The sequence below is a fragment of the Morone saxatilis genome, unplaced genomic scaffold, assembly GCF_004916995.1.
Source record: "Morone saxatilis isolate NCDOM2014 unplaced genomic scaffold, NCSU_SB_2.0 Contig17, whole genome shotgun sequence".
Lineage (NCBI taxonomy): Eukaryota > Metazoa > Chordata > Actinopteri > Moronidae > Morone > Morone saxatilis.
In genome coordinates, this window is record NW_023339729.1 from 16,999,783 (window position 1) to 17,021,978 (window position 22,196).

At 39.2% G+C, this 22,196-nt stretch overlaps 1 protein-coding gene across 2 annotated transcripts in view; it reads left to right on the top strand.

Annotated features, from left to right (window-relative positions):
* The window catches only part of ctnna2 (catenin (cadherin-associated protein), alpha 2), a 291,364-nt gene that overhangs the window by 134,025 nt on the left and 135,143 nt on the right, over positions 1–22,196 (top strand). The window lies entirely within an intron of this gene.

Below are 22,196 nucleotides of genomic sequence, written 5' to 3' on the forward strand. Positions count from 1 at the left end.
GATCTGTAAACAGGCAACACACGCTGTTTGTCATATCAACTTATAAGGTGATAATATGTCACTGTTGTGTTTACAGCGTGTTTGCTTGCCGCTGACCCCAAATGGGCATAAAAACAAATATTGCAGCATTAAAGGTCTAGTGTATAGATTTTTCGGCATCTAGTGGTATAGTTGCAGATTGCAATTCACTCGTTTCACCCTCCACTTCCAAGCGTGAAATGTGCAATAAAGCCAATTTTTGGTGTGTTTGCTGGTCCATTGCAAAAATGTTTAAATAACAAAATAACCAGGGACTATCTATCTATCTATCTATCTTATTCTATTTAGGGAGACATTGCAGAGTCCTAGTAAAACTGTTGTTAAATGTAGTAATAGTTTATAGGCAATATTGCATTTTTCAAATCAAAATTAATTTAACTGAGGCATTGTTTACTTCAGGTCCCTCTGCAGAAGCACATATTTAGTAGTATACATGATAGAAAATAAAATTAAAACCTCTTCTCAAACGGAAATATAAGTTGTTATATCCTGCACTGAACATACGTACTACATCATGCTCCTCATGTTAACATACAAGAGATTCAGAAATGCCAGGATATGACTCTGTTTGTGTTTGCAGTAGTATTCCATCACTGCCACACAATCATTAGCATTTTAAGCCCTGCCACTCACACATTGGATCTTTGTAAAAGATCAGAGAGTTCAGGTAATGTCGAGTGCCTGTGGATGGATGGGTGCTTTGAGGCAGACAGCCATGCTTTATGGCTCCTTGGGTTTGGAGTGGCAGTGCCAGACTGAAGTGTGTCGACACAACAATGATCACTCAAAGCTGCTGATGCAACACTTGACAGCAGACATGCTTGCTTTCATGCCCATGTGCACATGTATGCGCCCGACACAAGTAACAATAAACCTCGCTGACTTATACCAATCATTTTAAATCAGGTGAAATTAATGCAGCAACAGATTTAGAAAAAAAATAACTATTCGCTGTATTTGTTTCAAACCATTCAAGGGAAAAGTGAAGCCAGTGTTGCTGAATGATGAACACACCTGTGAAGTATGCACATAAACACAGATAAGCACGCAAAAAGACAGACAAAAAGAATCAAAGAGATGTAGTCATTTTCCAATGCCATCCAGGTACCCACAAAAATAAGCACTTCAACGCAGCCAAAGCTCCGAGTGTAGCAGGCGCTTTCTTATACTGTTAAACTTTCCCATCACATATCCTTCTCTTTAAATAGGACAGAGGAGAAAGAAAGCAACAGAAGGAGAGGGAGGTTCAAGGACAGAAAGGGGAAATGTGATTGATCTAAAGGGAGATGTGTCTGGCCAGGCTCTCAGCTATACCCCCCCTCCACCAACCCTGTTACAGCCCATAGATCCAGCCGTCCTACCTAAGTCAGGGTGATGGAGGACCTTGTCTGCCTCTGTGCTGCAATGAGAAAAGAGAGGGGGAGAGTGCAATTGTACAGGCAGTTCTGGACATGTCTGGGAGTCGGGCGACACGGACAGTAACCTCACAAAGTTGAGGTTTTGGGGCCAAGTCTTATAATATCAGTTTTACTTCATATTAGAACACATTACATAAATTGGTGCTGTAAGTGCAAATATAATTGAAGTTGCAAATAGTTTCCTAAGTAATTAGAAGATGTCTTCCATAAAAGGCAATGTATATAAATCAAAAAGTAGCCTGTACTTTTGTCTAAAGAACTGAATTTCAAGCTCCATATTCAAGCATTAAGCTGTTAATGAATAAGGAAAATCCTTAAATATACATCACTTTTCACTAAATGTATGTGTACACGGAAATTTACCTTCAAAGCAATACAACTAATAATCTTTTTTCACATTTCACGATTTAATGAAACGGTACAAAGTTATAGTGCTTAGAATGTACCTTGAAATATGCTAGCCTGCTCTATCTACACTGAAATAATAGACTTAACTCCACCAATCCATTTTCTCTGGCAGCTGAAATACATGAAATACGTCCTAAATGGCCTGCCCTCCCACCACAAGCCATACATCTTGGGGATTCAAGCAGAATCGTTTACTGCCAGGGTGGGTGTAGCTATAAGTAGGAGTGGATGAGCAGGGTTGGGAGAATGTGTTCTGGGCTGCAATGGGGGATGTGACTTAACTTGTTTAGATCCTCTCTCAAAATGAATGTGGCATTTTTTCTCTTCATGAGATGAGACTCCATTGTGATGTCCAAGACCCCCGTAAGTGACTTTGTGAGTGGAGTGCTTTACTGTGTGAGTGATTAGCAGGAGAAGGTGTTCTGAGATTTAATGACTGCCTGCTGAAACAAAGGGACAGACGAGGTGACCAAAAGACATCACATGCTGGCAGAGAAGCAATAATTAAGCAAGGAAGAAAAGTGAATGAATGAGTGACATTATCTAAAGTGTAGAAGGTCAGAGGAAGTTCCTTTGCCGGTGGATGATGGCTAACTAAAGACGAAAAGGGCACCTTCTTTTTTGGGTGAGGAGAGGGTTTGGTCTGACCATGCATCCTCTCCAGTGAGCCTTCTGGCCCTCCCTCAGGGAAGACGATACTCTGAAAGCTCCAACCTGTGGACAACCTTGGCATCACTAATGAGCCTGATGGGCCTGAACTTCTGCAGCAGACTGTAACCCAGGCAACAGGCTTTTCACCACATGCTGCCTGAGATTGTTTACAAAATGACAAGTGGCTGAGGTGAGCCTGCTGCTAAATCAGATGTGTTAGCCTCAGCTGAACTGACAGGGGCTTTATAACAAAATGTGCTGCCTTTATTCTTCACCCATTTTTGTTTTTGTTTTGTTTTTATTATGGGAGTTCAAGCCCCTGTGTTTCTTGCTTCCTCTTGTTTATGTGCCTATTGTTCTTTTTGGTCTTTTTATTCGTCTTAAAATGCTTATTGCTAAAAACTTGTACACCGCTGAGAAAACAAGCAAAGTGGCTTGGAGCAAGCTATACAACACCATTCCAGCCATGATTTGTGTTTCAGGTATTAAATGACTTACACACGGACATTCAGCTTACTTCCTAGTTTGTCAAGGTAGCTGTGGTTGAGATGTGAGCTATAGTAGCCGGAGAGTTGTGGCACCATGTCCTTACTGCATGCAAAGTGAGCGAGCATCAGCAACACAATCGGATTAATTGCATTGTTTTATATTAAAATGTCCTAACTTGCCGCAAGTGATGCAGAGCTGTGCAGCTTGATGTGGCGGGCCGTTTTGAGCTGAACTTTTTATCTGTTTATCCCTGTCCTATCTACACGTAAATAAGATGGCAGATGGCTGGAGGGGGATCGCCAGAGAGCTTGAAGTTTCTTGTAAGAAAACACACCATCGCTAAAAACAACCTACAGGCTATATGTTTTGCAGCATTAGCAACTGTAGGAAATTGTGTGCAAACCCACAACCTAACTAACCTTAGTTACATTACCATGCCATTCTTTGGTCTATATCATGGTATTGATTTTCTTCAGAATCGCATACCCCACCTTTAAAGGTTCAGTATGTAACTTAGGACGATCATCTGCCAGAAATAAAATATAATATTCATAGATATGCTTTCATTAGTGCATAATCAAGTAGTTGTTTTTCACTTAAAGCACAGCTTGGCCAGCTTGACGACCTGTAACCTCTCTCTGTCTAAATTTCTGTTATAGTAGTTTAGGTAGCATTACCAAGTTATACAACTATGCATACCAACTAATATTAGCCAGTTACGTTAGCTTAATTGTCATGATAATGTTACCTTCAACCATGCCAGTCACATAGCTGGTTGTGGCGGGCTTCAATTTATGCAGCAACAGACATCATTCATCTTGATGTGTTGCTGGTCTTTAAAGCAACTACCTCTGCACATACTGAGTCACTGTTCTTAATGTGTAAGCTTCCATCTGGAGGAGAAGGCTTGTTGTTTTTCATGTCATGCCTACCACATGTTAGCTGGACAGCTAATTACCAGTCAAGATTACACAAACACATGCACACACATGCACACTAATTTTCTCTCTCCCTCCTGTTGAGCTGCAGAATAAAAACAACAACAATTCAACAATAAGAACTTCTGCTCCTGTTCATAAATGGTTGCATTCTGGAACCCTGTACACTTTCTGTGAAAGCGAGACTAAAGCTACAGCAGAATCAGGTGCAAAAAAAACAACACTGCTATAACTCGATCAAAGTAATATGTCTGGGTTTAACAGGAGAAACTTCACCCATCAATAATAGATGACAAACTCTGGGTTCTCCTATGCCAGTCCATGTGGTGAAACACATCCAGTGACACAAAATATCTCAAATACGTGTTTTGTATATTTGAAAAAAAAATTATGCCACAAGCTGTTTTTGTACTGTAGGTGTAGTGGCAAATTCATCTTTGCAATAATTAGCTTCACTACCTCTGCCTCCAGCTGTCCATAAAAATCAAAGATACTTAGCAATCTCTGCACACAAAAAGGAGAGGCAATGTATTAAAGCAAGAATGTACAGTATAGGGCACTTGTCATTGGAAAGGAGTGGTCAGCTGTCAAGAATAATAGTGTGAGATAGCTTCATTGTTAATGGAGAAGTAAAACATCTGGTACTGGAAAATTAGCTGTTTAAACTGAAATAGCACTTGCTGTCAATCAGTAGTCTGAATATAGGCTGTAGATATACATTGTTTCACTCAGTTAATCACTTCACAGTTATTTCTGTATATATACTAAAGTGAAAGGGATTCATCTCTGGTTTGATAAATGACATTTTATAACCCTTTTTTTTTTATTATTTAGCTTTACTTCAGTGTTGGACCTGATATGCCCACGCTTACCAAGGAAGCCATGCCAGTTGATAATAGACCCTGGTGGTAAAACACATCAACACCTTGTTCAGGTTGTGAGAGGAAATGTGTTGGAATGGTGTGGAATTGGTGTGCAGTGATGTCGGTAGGATGGCGAGAGCCCTGGTTCCACTGGAAGGCATTTGGGAAAGTAAGGAATAGCTTACCTATCTGAAGCCTTTCCAGCCCAATTATGTACTATATAAATGTAATTTCTAGGAGAAACCTTAGTGACTAGGTGATGAAACATTTAGAGCTAGAAATATACACCTTTCCAGTGCTAACGGGCCATGAATGATGTTTCTGGCATCAACACGGACAGGTTTTCAACAGCAGACATGTTACTAATTTGCACTGGTGCCCTGTAGTTGCAATAGCTTTAGGGCATCCTACCTTGTAGTATACAGATCTCATCCGTGATGCATAATGACGACTGTAAAGTTGTTTAGATAATCAATGATATTTGCAAAATTAAGTTATAGAGTAATTTCTACAAAACAATCTATGTACATTGTTGCTTACATTTTTGTTTACTTAAATTAAACTATAATTAAATGCTGCCTTCAGTTGCTATCTGTGTATGTTTAATGTAAACCCTTTCTCCTAGAAATTACATTTATATAGTACATAATTGTTTTCTCAATTATGTTGTGATGTCAAGTGTATTGGCTGCTTTGGTTGTGCTCAGAGGGAATGTTTTCTGGAGTGAATGAGGCGCTTCTTTTATGTACCGACCAAATTTGCAAGGAGGTGGTCGGATGACGGGTGTACAAAGCATAGTACCGTGACACCAGAGACACATGCTGTGTCCCGTCTGTGGCTAGGTGTGGGCGAAGGTTGGGGAAGGATTACGGTTTTGATTAAATGTGAATAAACATGTCATGTCTTGTGCCTCAAGACCATGATCTTTCCCTAACCTTAACCAAAGTGCCTAAACACAACCATAAAAATGTGTAATAATGCTGTAGTTCCGAGGACAAGATATTAACTAGCCAGATGTTATTTAACAGCATAATAAAAAAAAATTTGCTGTTGCAAATTAGTTAGAAATTCTAATTGAATTAGAACCTTAAAGTCACTACCCTCTGCAAAGGAGTAAGCCACACCATTATTAAAACCACTTCTAGAGTCTTTGGGGGGGGGGGCAACATGTCGCAATGCACCATGGGTGTTGTAAAGTAGTTCTATCTATTTTTGAGGCTTGTTCTTGTCGGGATAAGCTGATGAAACTAGCTTTGTTTATTATTGTGATCAACTCATACATACATACAATACATTTAAGAACAAGTGGCATTCATTGATAAGCACACTTGGAATAAGAGCCAATCAAGTTCATGTACATGTCTCATGCTTCCTGTTATATGTTATTTCTTCATGCTTCAATGCTTTCTCCAAGTCTATTAAATGGTTTTGTCCAACAGCAACTCTATAGATGTTAACTTCATTGTCTTAGAATTTTGGAAATGCAAACTAATTTATTTATCCAAAATTATATATGTTGTATAATCTTAGGCCATAGTTACCCACAATCTTCCACTACCACCTGATATATTATTTCCCAATTGAGTGGCAAGTGGGTCCAAAGAGCAATCTGGATGGGCAGATTGTGGAGCTTGGGTGGTTCAAATTGGCATAGCAACCCCCTCCCATCCCACCATCTCCTGCAACACTGCCAGATTCTCCCTTCAAGCTTTCTCAAACTCACTGAATCACTGGCTTGAGGCTTGGGTGCAAACCCTGATCTAGGAGGCTTTTGTCTGTGCAACACACCCCTGAATACGAATATCATTATCTGCTGACATCAGGACACAAGGCAGATTAAAACACGATTATCCAGCTTGTTGTTATTGTTTCAGGCAAGAGATTTAAACTAAAATTTGAAGATGAGAGAGCTGAAATAATTTACATCCAGCTGTGATGTTTGTTTACATGTCTTGGGGTATCATGGGCCTAGTTAGAGTTTGTGTACATGAGTTGTTTTTGAATCTCAGTAATTGCCATCCTCCTCCTCTGTGTTTATGACTACAGTATTAAAATAATGACAAGAGGTCTCACATTACCCCCAACAGACTGTAAGAACACATCTGAACTTGTATATGTGGAATAAGACAAAACTAGAATTCATATGCTTGTGTGAAAAAAAAAAAAACAAAAACCTTAATACATAACCCATAACAGAACCTTTTAGGAAATGCTTATATTGTGTAACCCATAGGACACTGACTCTCTGATACTACATAGCACAATAATACAATAAGATGCGCTCAAAGACTGGCACAGATGTGAATCGTTTGAAGAATGCATGTCCTACCTTTTTCCTCAGTGTTTTGAATTGGTTCAAAGCTATCTGTTTTCTTTCTCACTTTGCCTCTTTGTTGCCATTTTCTTTCTCAACTTTGTCATGCACGCCATCAGATTTGTCACAGACAGGCAGGTGACAAAGGTAATCTCAGAGGCATTGACAGGGTGTCAGCGGCGTAGGCAAAGCCCTTTAAACACAGGCCGTCTAAGTTAATGGCGCACTCTGAAGGGAGAAAATGGATAGCCTGAGAGACGGAGGGGTGTGTTGACAGCCTAAAGCAAGAGGACACACATGAGTCATAATGTGATTCTGACATGGTTTGTTCTGACATGGGGCACAGCAGGTAGATATTGCTCTTCTTCATGCTCATTTCCTAAAACCACAGCTTGCAAAAAAGTGATGATTACTGTTACCTTTACTATTAGAGAAAACAAGTGCAGCTAGGACACAGTGGGATGTCATAGTGGTATTTCCGCCAATCTATCATAGGTAACCAACTGGAGTGATTGTTAAATAAACTTTTTTTGTAAAACATTTTATATGACGTCATAATGTTTCCGGAAGAAAACATACACCGTGTTTGTATGTGTGCGTGCATATGTGCGCATGTTCTTACAAACTCCTTACATCCCTGCCAATTTTCATACCTTTATACTCAGTTTGAACAAGTGGGTGCAAAGTACTGTGACTCCGTCCCTCAGGCATTCTATTTATTTGTTTATTTGTCTACATTCATTCTGCTTTTCCTGGCAGGGGCTGGGGAGGGTAATTACTGATGTGGAACAGCAGGAGAAGAAGCCAATTTAAGTGTAGGCACCAGTGAGGTGTGAGGCCGGCCCCGAGAGGCTCGGGCTCCCCACCTGTTCCATTTAGGTCTAGAAGAGAAAAGGGGCCACTGGGGCAAGCCACAGTATGGGATTAGACACAGCATTTGGACACACACACACACACACACACACACACACTCTATCTCCCCGTCTCTCCATCTCCAAATCAATTGAAAATAACATAGGGACAAAAATGTTACATATAACAGTATATTTGAGTGTGCTAAAATATTTTATATTGTACCATAAAGAAAGCTTAAAGATATTAGCTTGCCATACAACCAGAAAATCTGAACTGAATCGTAATTGAAGTCCATCTCAGCTTGTTACCTGTTTTTTTTCTGTGGTGGAGCATCATAACAGCTTAAAAGCTTAACACACCAAGCCGCACACATCAAAAGTGACAATAGTACCTTCACCTAAATGGATAGACGCACGAAGAATAGGTATTGTGTGGGAGAAATAAAGGACAGAGAGACAGATACCAATTTATACTGTGAGGAGTTAGAAAGAAAAACTTTTAACACACCTGTGACAACCTTCCTCAGAAGCTCGGGGCAAGGTCATGGAAATTGTGAGTTCCTCTATGTCCCTCCAGAGGAACAGGAGGTGGAAAAGATAAACTCTGGAATCTGGAAAACTGATTCTTCTTTCATGATAGCTCCATTCCAACTCCCACTGTGAAAACCAATTCAACTTCCTTCCACTTTTTTTCAAACCACCAGAAAACTCTTGGGGGCTATAAGACCTTCTCAGAGTCAGAACAGTGAACTCAGGTAAAGGATCTATTTTTTTTATTTTGTTTTACAAATTACTGGAAGATTAACTGACCAGACACAATGTATTGTTTTATTTCTTTTTTTTTATATATATATTTTTAAAAAATGTTGGACAGCCTTTACATATTTAGAACCAGGAGTATCGACCCCTCACTCATGGAGTCCAAGAGCTATCCAACAGGCAGCCTAATGTTAGTAGGCCTAAGTAACTGCAGCTTCTTCACCTTCTTTCCCAACTGTGTGCTGGTTAAAAGCTGACACTGTTCTCAGTTGACATTGGCTAAAGGCACATATCCCACCACAAGCGTCACAAATAAAAGACCGAACACTTATCAGTGCATTTTACTTTGCTTTCATAAACAGTTTCACAAATGTTCCAAATCTGCCAAATCCAGCAAACGCCTGGTTTCACGAAGGATAAGTTTGATGAGTATTTCCAAGTACATAGCCTATAGCTAAGTTTATGTTCGAGGGAAAGACACTTGATGAGGATAGCATGCATGAACAAATAAAATAAAATGCTTTCATATGAGATGGAATGAAATCCAGAGGCGCAACGCAAGGCGCCGTATGGGTCCCTAGAAAGAACCAAGTAATTGCTGAAATGATTAGAAAGATTGTCATTGTCAGGCATCCACTACGAGTTTGACATGGATTTAATTCAACAACAGATCACTGTAAGGCACATAACCATTTCACATACATGTACATTCTTTCATTATCTAACCTAAACACTGATCACAGGTTCAGCAAATGGAGTCCAGCATGTGTTAAATCCTTACTGCTTTATTGTGCACTTTTGCTTCAAACATGCAGTATATTTAATTTAAATTTATTTTAATTTACAAGTTATTTGTTGCAAGTGCCTGCAACAATGAAAAACTACAAAATATTAGAAAGTAAAACCTTTGATCTGCTTTGGTGAGTGGTAAAACTGCGTAATTTGTAGTATGAGTGGTATGCTCTTATGCTAATATTCATCAGTATATCAGCAATCATCAAGTTTCAGCCCAAATGGTTTTGCATTCCCTATGCAAAGAAAATAACTTTTCAACAAGGTTGACAATAACAATCATTATTTTTTAATTAATGAAATTTAACAAATGGAAAAATAAATGTGTAATGTTATTTCATTGTGACCACAATATGATTTACTATGGAATCTCTGAATACATACAGTACATACTGTATAACCCACACATACTGTACATACAATCCATGTACAAAAACAACAACATGGTTAACAGTTTTTGTTGTGTAACATTCTTGTGAGAGCATTTACATGCAAGCTTCAGTTCACTGATTTTGAAACAACTGTGTCAAAATTTAGAATTTGGAAGTCACTGTATTTGCTGTGTAAAAACATAGCCAAGCTTCATCTCTTTTCTCTCTCTCTCTCTCTCTCTATATATATATTATATACTGTACACACACAGACACAGACACATGCAAACAACCATATGGCCACTGGGCCATATGTAAGCTGTTCTATACAGCCTCTCCCATGCTCTAGTGGTCCTGAATTGGACAATCTTTCTCTGCTTTTCTTTACCTTCCACCTTGGTGTGGATGACGCTCAGGCCAGTACTACTCAAGGTCTGCTGAGTGCTGACTTAGCTTGCTGCTGTTGTTGTTTATACCTCATCTCCACAGTACTCATCTAAAGTCAGTTTTATCTCCTGTATTTAAGAGTTGCTTGAGGCCATGTGGAAGTGCACGTATAGTACAAGATTTCTTAGTAATTCCAACCTTTCAACTCTTTTGATGCTGAAAGCATTACCAGGTTTGACACTGGCACCTATAGAAAAATAGTCAGACTATATCAAACGTCTGTCCTCATTACCACCACCTAAATGAAGTGTTTACTCATCTTTACACGTGTCTGTGAAAACTGTCACACAATTTGTCAAAGTTACACGTGCCAGACAGGCCTGCCTAGCTTAGACTCCCATCTTGATTGAAATTGACTCTTGTCCTTTTCCTGACTATACCAATACTTCTGCTTTAATTGCAGTAATATATTGGCGTGTCATGGTAATCACATTACATTTGACTACCAAATGGCCTGCACTCATCCATATTCACTGATACCCCAAAAGTGACATTAATCAATCAGCAGATCCATACTCAACCATGCTCTCGAAATCTTTGCCTCATTCGTCTCTGTCTTCTGTCCGTCTCAAATCTTTCTCTCTTTCTTTCTCTCAAACTCGTTCCTTTGCCTCATATTTTGTCTTTCTCCATCATCTGCTGTTATATCTACCTCACCATCGATGTTCATGTGGGGTCCTCTATGCCTGTTTTTTTTTCCTGATTTTTGATGCCATACATTGTTAGATCCGCTCGGGACTAGTCCTCAGAACTCTTCTTGCTTTTTGTTTTCATCTTTTGATATGCATGTCTGTTCTTTTCTTTAAATCTGAAATGCTAACTTGCACCATTGTCATGGAGTTTTTCGTTTTCTTTCCTGCCTTTCATCTTCACTTGCTGCAGCGATAATGGGAGCAACCAGGGGACATTTCTTACCATATGTATATACTCAGGCTGCTATTAAATGTTGTTTTGGAATAACAAGATTTACCATCTCCCTGTCCCCAGACACAGGGCCATAGATCTATTTTATGTGAAACATTTTGCAGCTCCATGGCTATCTCCAGTCGCTTTGTGTTGATAAGTAAATTCCATGTGATGTAATTAGATTCCTGTCACTGTCTCCTTCCCCCTGGCTAATTGTAGAAAACTACAGTAGCAACATGCCTTTTTCAAATTCCATATGAAGACATTAGTATTAACTGAATGTTTTTCCATAAATGACATCAACTTCAACTATAGGAAAGCTAAATATGTATACTGCTTTTTAAATAATTTAATGACTTGCAGTAATATACAGTATTTCCTTGAGATGTATACATTGGATAGTTTGAATTTTGGGACCAAATTTGTGACATTTCTGCCATAAAAAACACATACCCACATATACAGGGATGTTACGATAGGGAAATTTCATTGGATATGATCACTGTGAGACATCAACCCAGTCTTCTTCAGCCAACTGATCTCATTTGATACTTTGTTTGAAATGTTATTTCAACTTATTGCAGCATCTACTTAGGACACTGCTCTATATCATCTGGATAACTGGAGCTCCTCTACCTCTCTTTATCCTGCTTGGGCAGGTTGTTAAACATTTCTCACGCCTTAAAATGTAAGGAGCACAGATGGCCCCAGTTCAGTAACTAACTTAGCCAAATTAGTAAGTAAAACTTATTCAGTAAAACATATGTACAAAAATTGAGAACAAGCTTGAGTGCACATTAAAAGCAATCATCTCTTTTGAAAGGAAAACATTGTACTTGTCAGGATCAGGATATTTGATGGCAGTTGGCAGATGTTCTCTTTCTATTGTACACTTGTAAGTTTTTGTGCCTTTTATCTAATCAATAAAACCAACGCCAATACACAACTACATTTCTTTGGTTAAACTCCTCCTCTGAAAGGCTTTCATTAGCATACTTTATAATATGCCTCCTCGTATGTACACTACAACAGGAATTACTGTAGACCATATTGAAAATCAATATTTGGTCAAAGGTGGTATGTTTTGACGCGACATAGCAAACTACTGGCCTTGCTTGTAAGAATGTCTAGCTCAGAAGCCCCAGACTGACCCACGCAAATCCCTTTGCACTACTATGTTTTATTTTAAGTGCTGTTTTACTTTGAACCTTGTTTATAATAATATAACTATAATCATATGAGTCAAGCCACATGAACCTTATATTGCTGCTAGCATTCCTTACTGATTTGATTGCTTTTTGAAACCAGACAATTAATGTAATTTGTTATTGATGTGAGGATTTGTATGCATTACTGTTGGCATTGCACTAGAATATATAAAACATTGGCTTTGTAAGTATATGGTACATAATATGATGATATACATCTTGCATCGGGATATTTCTGCTAAGGCCAAATCTGACAACTTATTTACTTAATATTTAATGACATTAAGTTTAAAGAAGCTGAACTCTAAAGAACTCTGAGCTCTAAAGAAAACGATCTGTGCTTCTATCTGGGCAAAGGAGGGAAAATACAGAGAGAGGTTAGAAGGTTCGAGTCAGAGGAGGTGCAGAAATAAGGAATAAAGGGATTCTCTAGCTCTTGTGGATAGAAAGATGCCGATAGAAGTATTATCAAGGAGGTGTGAATGAGCGAGCGAGAGGTGGAAACGGAGAGAAGGACAGTGAGGACTGATGCTGCAGACTGCTTGCTGGTGGATTTCTCTCCCTCCCTACCTCTTTAATCATTTCTTTTTTTGTGGAACTGGCCTTGGGCTCTATGTGATGCTGCTCACCTTTACTCAAACAGGTCAGTCAGACGGACGGCCTACCACTGATGAAAGCTAAGCTCAAGGAATCACTGACAGACACCAAGATCAGCATTCATAGCACACAGAAGAGGAAAAGAAGGGGAAAAAACAATTTCTTGTGACCTGTCATTTTGCTATCATTGGAAGACATGCTAATGAAGTTGTGTTCCGTCAGCAGATATTTTTCTAGTCAACTGAAAGTGCCTTTCATGGTGTTTGTTATATTTATTTGGTGAGAATAGAAACCCGCGTGTGTTTTGATTTCCTTTCTATGCTCCATTTCACGGTTACAAACACATGTTTGAAGCTGCCACAATGATTTTAGGCAGTGTCACCCCACTGCTTTTTTTCATGACACTTCACTTGACACGTAGAGCCTCTCTGTTTCAAATCTTTCTTTATGAAACTCCAACAAGGCAAGGAAGAGCATGGTTTGCACAGACGCACTGTCAGCTAGAATTCAGGAAAAAAAAACTGACTCATGAGTGTGAATGGGTGTAGGGTTGGGATGTAAAAGCTCTACTTAAAAGGATGGTAGACAGCAGGTCTTGCAGTTGTGAAGTTGAGAGAAAAGGAAAGCATATTTCTGTTGATTCCATTGCTCTTTGTTTATCTTTTATTGCTGCTTTTTTTTTTACACTCTCTATGTCATCTTGAGAAAAGGCAAAATAACAAGACATTCTTGCCACAAAGAGTCAGAAGCTCTCAAGCTCACAGAAGGTTGCACACTAATCAAAGCAAGTCAAGAGAAAGTCCTGTTATTTAACCAAACCCATAAACAAAGCAATAGGGCAACATCAGTCTCCATGGGCCTATAAACTAGCTGTTTAGGACCACATGGGCTCTTGTGTACATATGCTCTTCACTGAGATCGCCTTTATTTTCCAGATAATTTATTTGATCATAAATAGCACTGCGAAGTCATTTGTCCTCTCTGAGGCATATTTTCATAAGGACCGCGCTAAGCATTTACTGCTCTAAAAATTTAGGACCAAATCTGAATCATCAGTTGAGCGACGGATTTACTAATACATCGCATTTAAATCATGTCAAAGGCAATTTTCTAATTAGAAGAGTAGGGGCACTGATATAGCCCCGTACCTCTTGTTGCACAATAGTTCACTGAACTAGAGGAATTCAAGTGCTGTTGTTATGCGTAGAAAATTAAACATCAACTGATTTATATTTCACCTATACTTGTGTTCTTCCTCCTGTGTTTTTATTCCTTTATTATTCATGATCGTATGCTGTAGGGCTTCATGACATGGTAAAAGGGAACTTTATGGAGATTATTTTGACAGATAGTACGGTTCCGGTATGATTCATGATTAGTGGGAATTATCACTTTGCATCACAATTTTCATTTTTACTGAAAAAACAAAACTTCAGGATGATGTGACATTTGTTGGGGTCTGTACTAAACAAACATGCTGTCTTACATCTGGAGCAGTAGTGCTGTAGTACTGTAGTGCTGTACTACTGTACTTCAATATAACGCTGTTTTATCACACATTTTGCCTTTATCACAAAATTCCAGCCTTGGATATTGCACTTGATTGCCATATTGCAATTTTGATAACATGTCCATTCATTGTAAAACCCTAGTGTACTGTCATTGGTACTGAGTCTGTATGAGTATATCATTAGTTAAATGATTAATGGCATGCAGTAAATAAGCCATTAAGGAATAAATGAGCTGAGAAAGAAGTAATACAGGAATATATTCTTGAGGCAAGATAGTTTTCCACAACAACATGTTCCGCTTTTCAACAAGTGGCCAATGTGCCCACCCTGATTCCCCCTTTAAATGCTGGGTGACAGAAGAATGCCCCCCTTACATTTGAGAGTCAAATCAATTTATTTACTGTGCTGTAAAAAACTTTGACCAATAACTCAGCCAGTCTCTAGAACTAGAACTGCCTTATTATGCTGCTATTATATTTTTCTATTGTGTCTATTCTATTATTTTCAGCATTTATTTTTTCCCCCAAATACTGCATATTGATTCAATTATTAGTGGAAAGAGGAGCAAATACATGCTGTCAGTCTGTTTGTTCACTGGTCTGTGTGAGCACTTGATCACAACCAAATTTAGACAAAGACTCTTTGGTAGTGTGTCTGGTAGTGACAGATTTACAGTAACATGAGCTCCCTTTACAGACTTGCGGACTCTCTGTCCCAGTAATAATAAGATATTTACACTGCTTGTTCTTTAGGTGTCAGAAATTCATCCCAAGAATGGACACTACTATTAGATGAGTTTAAATTTAAGTCATAAGTATCTCTTGAGATGCCATGACATTTAGATGATCTATACGCATCTATATCTGATCAGTAGTGGGGACAGTGTGGGTGAGTGTAGGTAGCTCTTCAAATGGTTTCTGAGAGAGTATATGTGCTTCCTTTACAGTGAGTCTTACAGAAACAGTTGTTTTCAACCTGATTATGTCCTAGGTTGTTTTTATGTTGTTTTAATTCAATGGCATGGTGAGAGTCACATATAGCAGGGCAATTTTAGGACAGCTTCTATTAATAATTGCATAGTTACCCTATGTGATTCAGAGATAAAGGGTGTCTAATCATTTTTCGCATTATGCTAATACCATGCAGCACATTATGGGAGAGTGATAAAATTCCTGGTAAGCCTTGCTAATCCACCCTAGTGCTAAAATAATGATTGCTTTTTGTCTGCTGTTGAGAAAGTGGTCCACACCATGTGGGTCATGCACAGCCTGAAAAATCTGCATGCTTTATTTTAATATCTCTCTCTCTTTCTCTCTCTCTCTTGCAATAAAGCTTATTTGCCACTATAAGTGAGCCCTGGGCATTTCTATTAACAAACAGTGTATGGACAGATGTGCGAGTGTGCACGTGCAAACACGCACACACCAACACAAGTGCTCCTCACAGATGCCCCCTCCCCATCTCCCTTACACTTACACTGTTTTCACATAAAAATCTGCAAGAGCTTAAAGAGAACATGCAGAAAATCAGATTTAACAGTTCTCATATGTGTATTTGCTTGTCTGCCAGTCGACAGCATACTGCAGCAAGTAATAATACTTGACAGGGACCCAGGGGTTCGTGTCCTGCTGCAACCCACCACCACAATGGCCGCTGTGTTGTTGGCTTGATTGTGTTACTCTAGGAAACACTGCTGCACTATTGCTCATGTGTGACAGAAGGTTATACAAAGTAGCATTTATACGCTGAATGTTCATATTTGCATACCTTCTGCTCTCCTGCATGCTAAGACAATACACAAGAGAGAGATCTCTCTTCATGTTTCTGTAGCCCTTAATGCAGTTAAAGCATTCTCAGAAAGCCCCTAGAACCGCTCCAGCTTTTGATAAGAATTGGTTTGGATGCTACTGTGTGAGTAAGCAGGCTAGGAGACCAGTTGTAGAACCTAAAAATCCATGCATGTTTTTGCCACAGTAGGTCATTATAGACACACAAAAAAAAACAGTAGTAACAGTAAATACAATCCAAAATATAATACATAAAATAACATTAAATCATTTAAATAATTACTACAAATAACACCAGTTAATGAGTCAGTGTATAGCATTAAGTGGCATCATGCAGTGATCATGAAGCATGGCCGTTCAACATGGCAGACGCCGTAGAAGAGGACCCAATAATATTTAGTAATACTTTCAAAGTGGTTTAATTTACAGACATGGCTGTTGTAGAATAATGGCGAACATGAGTTTCCCTGGTGATAAAAGACTAGCGTAAACACTGATCCTTACTGATACATAACATCAAAGCATTATAGTTTTTAAAGAAATGGGAGTATGTGATCTCAATGTAAATTGCCCCCTACAGAAGATCAAAGCACTGCTGTTTCAAAAGAAATGAGGGGGACATAATCTTTATGTGAATTAGCCCCAGTGTACAAATCTGTTCTTATGTGTGGGGGCAGTAAATACATTTTGACTTGTCATTTTACTGTACTTTCCCTTCATGAACACAGCTCACATTATGCATTCCCTGCTCCAACTAAATGCATAATTAAAAATAAGCATCTCTCTGCATTTCAAACAATCTGCCTCCCTCTCATTTCCACAACCCGGCAAAAAGGAGCAGTGGCTTTGTGCGTTAACCACTGCAGTGTTGTGCAGTAGCTCGTGCACAGGTGGATGTCTGTTGCTTTGATAAACATTAGACCGCTATCGATTGCTCTTTACTCTGATTTGATGTGTGTGATGGCTGAGCCGCATCTAGCTGTGAGGGGGCTGCGCCATGGGCCGAAAACCACGGACGTCAGCAGGAATGGAGGCCCCACAGAGAAACAGGAAGGAATGAGGAAATGGAGGACACTTGCCAACTGGGAGGGCTAAGGGGGGCAGACTGTTTAACAGGAGAATGGATGGGCTGGTGGTGTGGGCAGTGGGAAGTTACAGCAGTTGGAAAAAAAAGTCCTCCGATGCAACAACACGCGTTAAATGTTTGATAAACCCCTGAATGAGGTTGGGTGTTTAAAAATGGGCTGATATAAAATATTAGATCAGAGGCAGAAACATTTACGGTGCAGTGTTGAGCAGTGACTAAGTAGAAATATGGAAACAACCAAGCCAGATTCAGGGGCTGAAGGAAGAAGAGCAGCATTGCCTCAGCTGCTGGTCGTCTGCCATCCATCAGCTCCCTGCCAGCTGCTAGGTTGGCATGCTCCAGGGGCAAGAGGCAGAGATATGTGTTTGTCAGGTGGAGGAGGGGGGTTGTCATCGCTGGTCATGCTGCCTTTCTACCCACAGACGTCAACAAATCTTCTGATGATGTGTTCTTAAAATGAATGCCTTTAAGTGGAGAGCCTATAGCTTGAAATTGGCAACTGTCTCTGTGTAATTAAGCAGGCTTTTTGTGATAGTTTCTGCTCTACCCTGATGGAAGATTACTTTTCTTTTAATCATAGTTGCTCCAGCAGGACCCCGCAGAGGGCTTTGGAGATGGAGATGTAGAGTGCCATTAGACTGAGGAGCTAAATTAGAGGTTTCAGTGGGCCTTAAAATTTAAGCAGTCGCTTAACTGTCCCATGTGAGCAGAAGTCTGAGCTCAACTAGGCCTTAATTATCCTTCACATGCTCATGATGGTACAGTACAAATCTGATTGGCTCAAATAAATGCATATTTTCTTTCATCTGTCCTGCACCGCCTAGACGATTGGGGGGGAATTGAATAAAAACTATAATTCGCCTTTTATTGTCCGTTCAGTGTAACCACAATTGTTGATCAATTTTGGGGGGATTGGGAACATATTCAGCAGAGCGTCAAGTTTGCTCTAACTTTAAACACATTTGGCTGCTTTAAAAACTGTGTACTAAACAGAGATTGTATTTTTTATTATTGAAGCGTGCCAGTTTTTCACTTGCTGTTCACTGCCCAATAAATAGCTGAAATTGCTGCTCAAAGGTACTATTTTGAGACATTTAGAGAACCCGACAATGATGTTAACTATCACTCTGCAATGGCCGTGGGTGTGGAGCTAAGCTTGGCAGAGTTATTCTGTCAATCATAAAAAAAGTATGTGTGGAAAAAACCTTTAGCTACGCACATACTAAATGAGTCTTCATACAAGTGCAAATTGAATATATTGAATGAACAATGTGAATTGAGTGTAACGTATACTACAATCTCAAAACCTCTTACCTTGCCTTCAAGTCTATTCCTCAAATAACGGACTTGTTCAAGGACATATAGGTCTGGCTTGTAATAAGTCAGTTTCAGTACTTTTTTTTTCCTTTTTATGTGTATTTGATGTCATGGCTTTTTAAACTTTCCATGTATTTCATATGGGTCAGAAAATGGAGGTCTGAGTCCTAATGCTTCAAGTCATTTGTTGACCCTGACCCTAACCCCTGCAACCAATGTATTAAAAGTTTCAACTTGAAGACAACTGTGAAGACTACTGATTAACTGTTTGATATTCACTAAAAGAAAATTAGAAAATCCTTTTGTCAAAAATCTGAGAGAAGTCAGGAATTGTCTACATTAAATAAATGTGCTTGTTTTAGACATGTACAGTGTCTTACATAAGGAGGGACATTCTGTATATTAGGAGTACCGGACAGCGTGTTCAATGAAAGTTGCTCACTGGGTGCATATGGCAAAAAGTGTATGCAGGCTTCCTTACACTGAGCGTGTGCATCCAAGACATCCGCTGGACAAGCTGGCTGACTTCCTGTTGGCTCCCTGCCCACATAAATGGGATGAAATAATTTAATCACACCGCTCTTTTAGACTTCTCAAAATTCTGAAAAATATATTCACCATTTTACAACCTCTCCTTTTCCACTGGTTGTGGAAAAGGGCATGGGAAAAATGCTTTTTGGGCCAGTGTACTTCATGTGATGAACTCAAAAGTTGCAATACTCTGTGCAGTCACTACACCAAAATCGCTGCACAGCCCAGCTATGTTCCTGGGTGCTTGGAAGTAGGCACACTCTATGTCAATAAACATGCTTTCTTTCCTCTGCTTGCCTGTCTGTCTGCCCTGGTCGGGAGGGGAAATCAGTTTAGTGATCCATCAGCATAGATACGTCTTCAGCCGCAGCCGAGAAGATGCAAGATAGGCGATGTAATACACAAGAGTCAGTGGTTGATATTTGCCTTGCATTATTTCTGTTTTAGGTGTACTTGTGCTGTCCTTGTCATTTTTAAATAGATACATATACTGTAGCGCGAGAGAGTTATTGTGTTGTGTGTATGCACATGTGAATGTGTCTGTGCACATGTGAATGTGTGTGTCTAAGCATCGGCAGGTGCTGGATTACTGCCTACTTTATTTATGGCAGGGACGTATTTTAGTTCCTGTCAGTACGTTTGAGTTGGGTTGACAGTCCAGTTTATCTTCCTTTTGGCATTATTTATCTGCGATTCAATAGTGACTTTGTGCAAGGCAATACAGCAGTTGATATGATGAGACACTTATCCCTCCACTTGTGCTCCTCCCTGCTACGGACAAATACTCACAGAGAATGAAATCACAAACAGAGCAGCAAAGGAACAGAGAAGGCAAAAAACATAATTAGGAAAACAATTTGTCTCTCTCTATTTTCCTCTTTCTCTCTTAGTCTGTCTGTCTGTCTTTCTGTCTCTTTCTTTTCCGCTCTCTCTCATCATTTAATAACTCTAAAATCAAATTGCATTACACTCCACTTTACTGGTCATTTGGTACCTTCAGGACTGCCTTTTCCGCTGGCCAAGGGAGAAAATGGCTAATGACCCATGATGTATTAATTGAATCATTCCTCTTTGGCCAAATCATTCTGACAATGTGACCACTAAATTCCATAATTGCTCAGAATGGCACCCTTAATTCTTTTGAGTGTTACTGGTGCTTCTAAGTGGCTGGGTGAGGGCAGGGGGTGCAGTTCTTGTGCTAACTTTCGTGGACCGGAGGCTGTCATTGTTACAGTGACAGAGCTCTACTGTGTCTGTATCTATGTGAATTTAGGTGATTTACATTTATGATACGTGTGCATATAAGTTTTAACATAGTATAATGTAATATTGTATGGTTACATTTTCCTTTATGTCATGTGTCACCATCTATGTATATGTGTGCCTCATTCATATCAGGGACATGGATCACTTATGCATACAATATGTTATTTATGTATGTGTTATGCATATGCTTTTCTCCAAGCTCTGGTGTCTTTTTACCTCGGTGGCACTGCTAGAAGTTATTTTAATTTAGAGGCGCCAGCACAAAATCCTTTTTTGTGTTTTTGTGAGTAGATAACAATTCAGTTTAGTTTTAATTTTTCTCTATAACAAGTATTATATATATATAGTAATATAATACAAAGTATTGAAAAAAACAGTGTTTTGAATTCAGTAGTTAACTTCTCACCTTGCTGCAGTGACGCACATGTGTAATCCAGGACCCTTGGTTGTGATTAATGGTTCAGCTGAGCATGCTTTCAACCAGAGAGGACAGTGGGACACAGTGTGGGTGTGTGGCTTTCATGAAATCTTATTGCCAGTGGCCTAGCAGAATTCTAATTTTATTCACATATTGCTCAGTTCTGATTGGCACACAGAAGTATGGGGGATCAGCTTGTGGACACCAGTCCACTTCAAAGAAATGAGAGTAGAACAGACAAAACCCAAATGCAGAAATTGAAGTTAAACTTAAAAAAGAAGATTGCGTGTCCATGTAGGACCCCATGACTCAGAATAAGCAGCTAATTGAGATTATGTTTTGAGGGCCTTGGAAAAACACAAATGTAAAATGTTCACATAAAAAAACAAACAACTTACAACATACTAAAATGCAGATAGGAGGATGTCAAAACAGGATACTGGGCAGGATCCATCTTAAATATTGGTGTCTTCTTTGAATTCGAGTCTGCTTGTTTTTCTAGTAGTAAGCAAAAATTGTGCAAAACATATTTGTGCAAAACATAACAAAGTGCTTTCTGGAATCAAGTGATGTTAAGGTAAAAATGGATCTGTCTTATATTATAAGAAAATTCTCCAAAGGGTAAGTTATTTTAGGCTCATTTTCCTGTTTGCTTTAGATGTAGACCTTGTATGTATATGTGATAAATATTTAACATATTCTCTACTCTCTAATTGGCTGATATGTTTATACGGTATCTGCACAATTCAATTCAATTTTATTAGCGCCCATAGTCCCGTAACAGAAGTGTATCTCAGGACACTTTTCAAATAAGAGCAGGTCTTAGACCGAACTCCTTATATATCTAACATTTACAGAGACCTCTAACTCAAGTACCACCTATGAGCAAACGATTTGGCGACGCGGGCAAAGGAAAAACTGCCTTTTAAGAGGCAGAAAACCTAGGACAGAACCTTTGGCTCTAGGTAGGTGGTCGTCTGCCTCTCTCTACACTCTCTCAGCCTGTTATGGTGTGTAGTTTCCATAGTTTCCTATAGTTCAATTGTGTTTACCTGTATATGAGGGTGACTTGGGGTTGTTAAACACTTGAACTGGTTAGAAAACAATTTATGCTTTTCACATGTAAGGACATATGACATGTGCTAAAGTAGTATGTGCTCTCGAATTAATAATTTGTAAACACAGATTACTAAATCCATGCTCTCGATTTAATCATTTGTGTGCA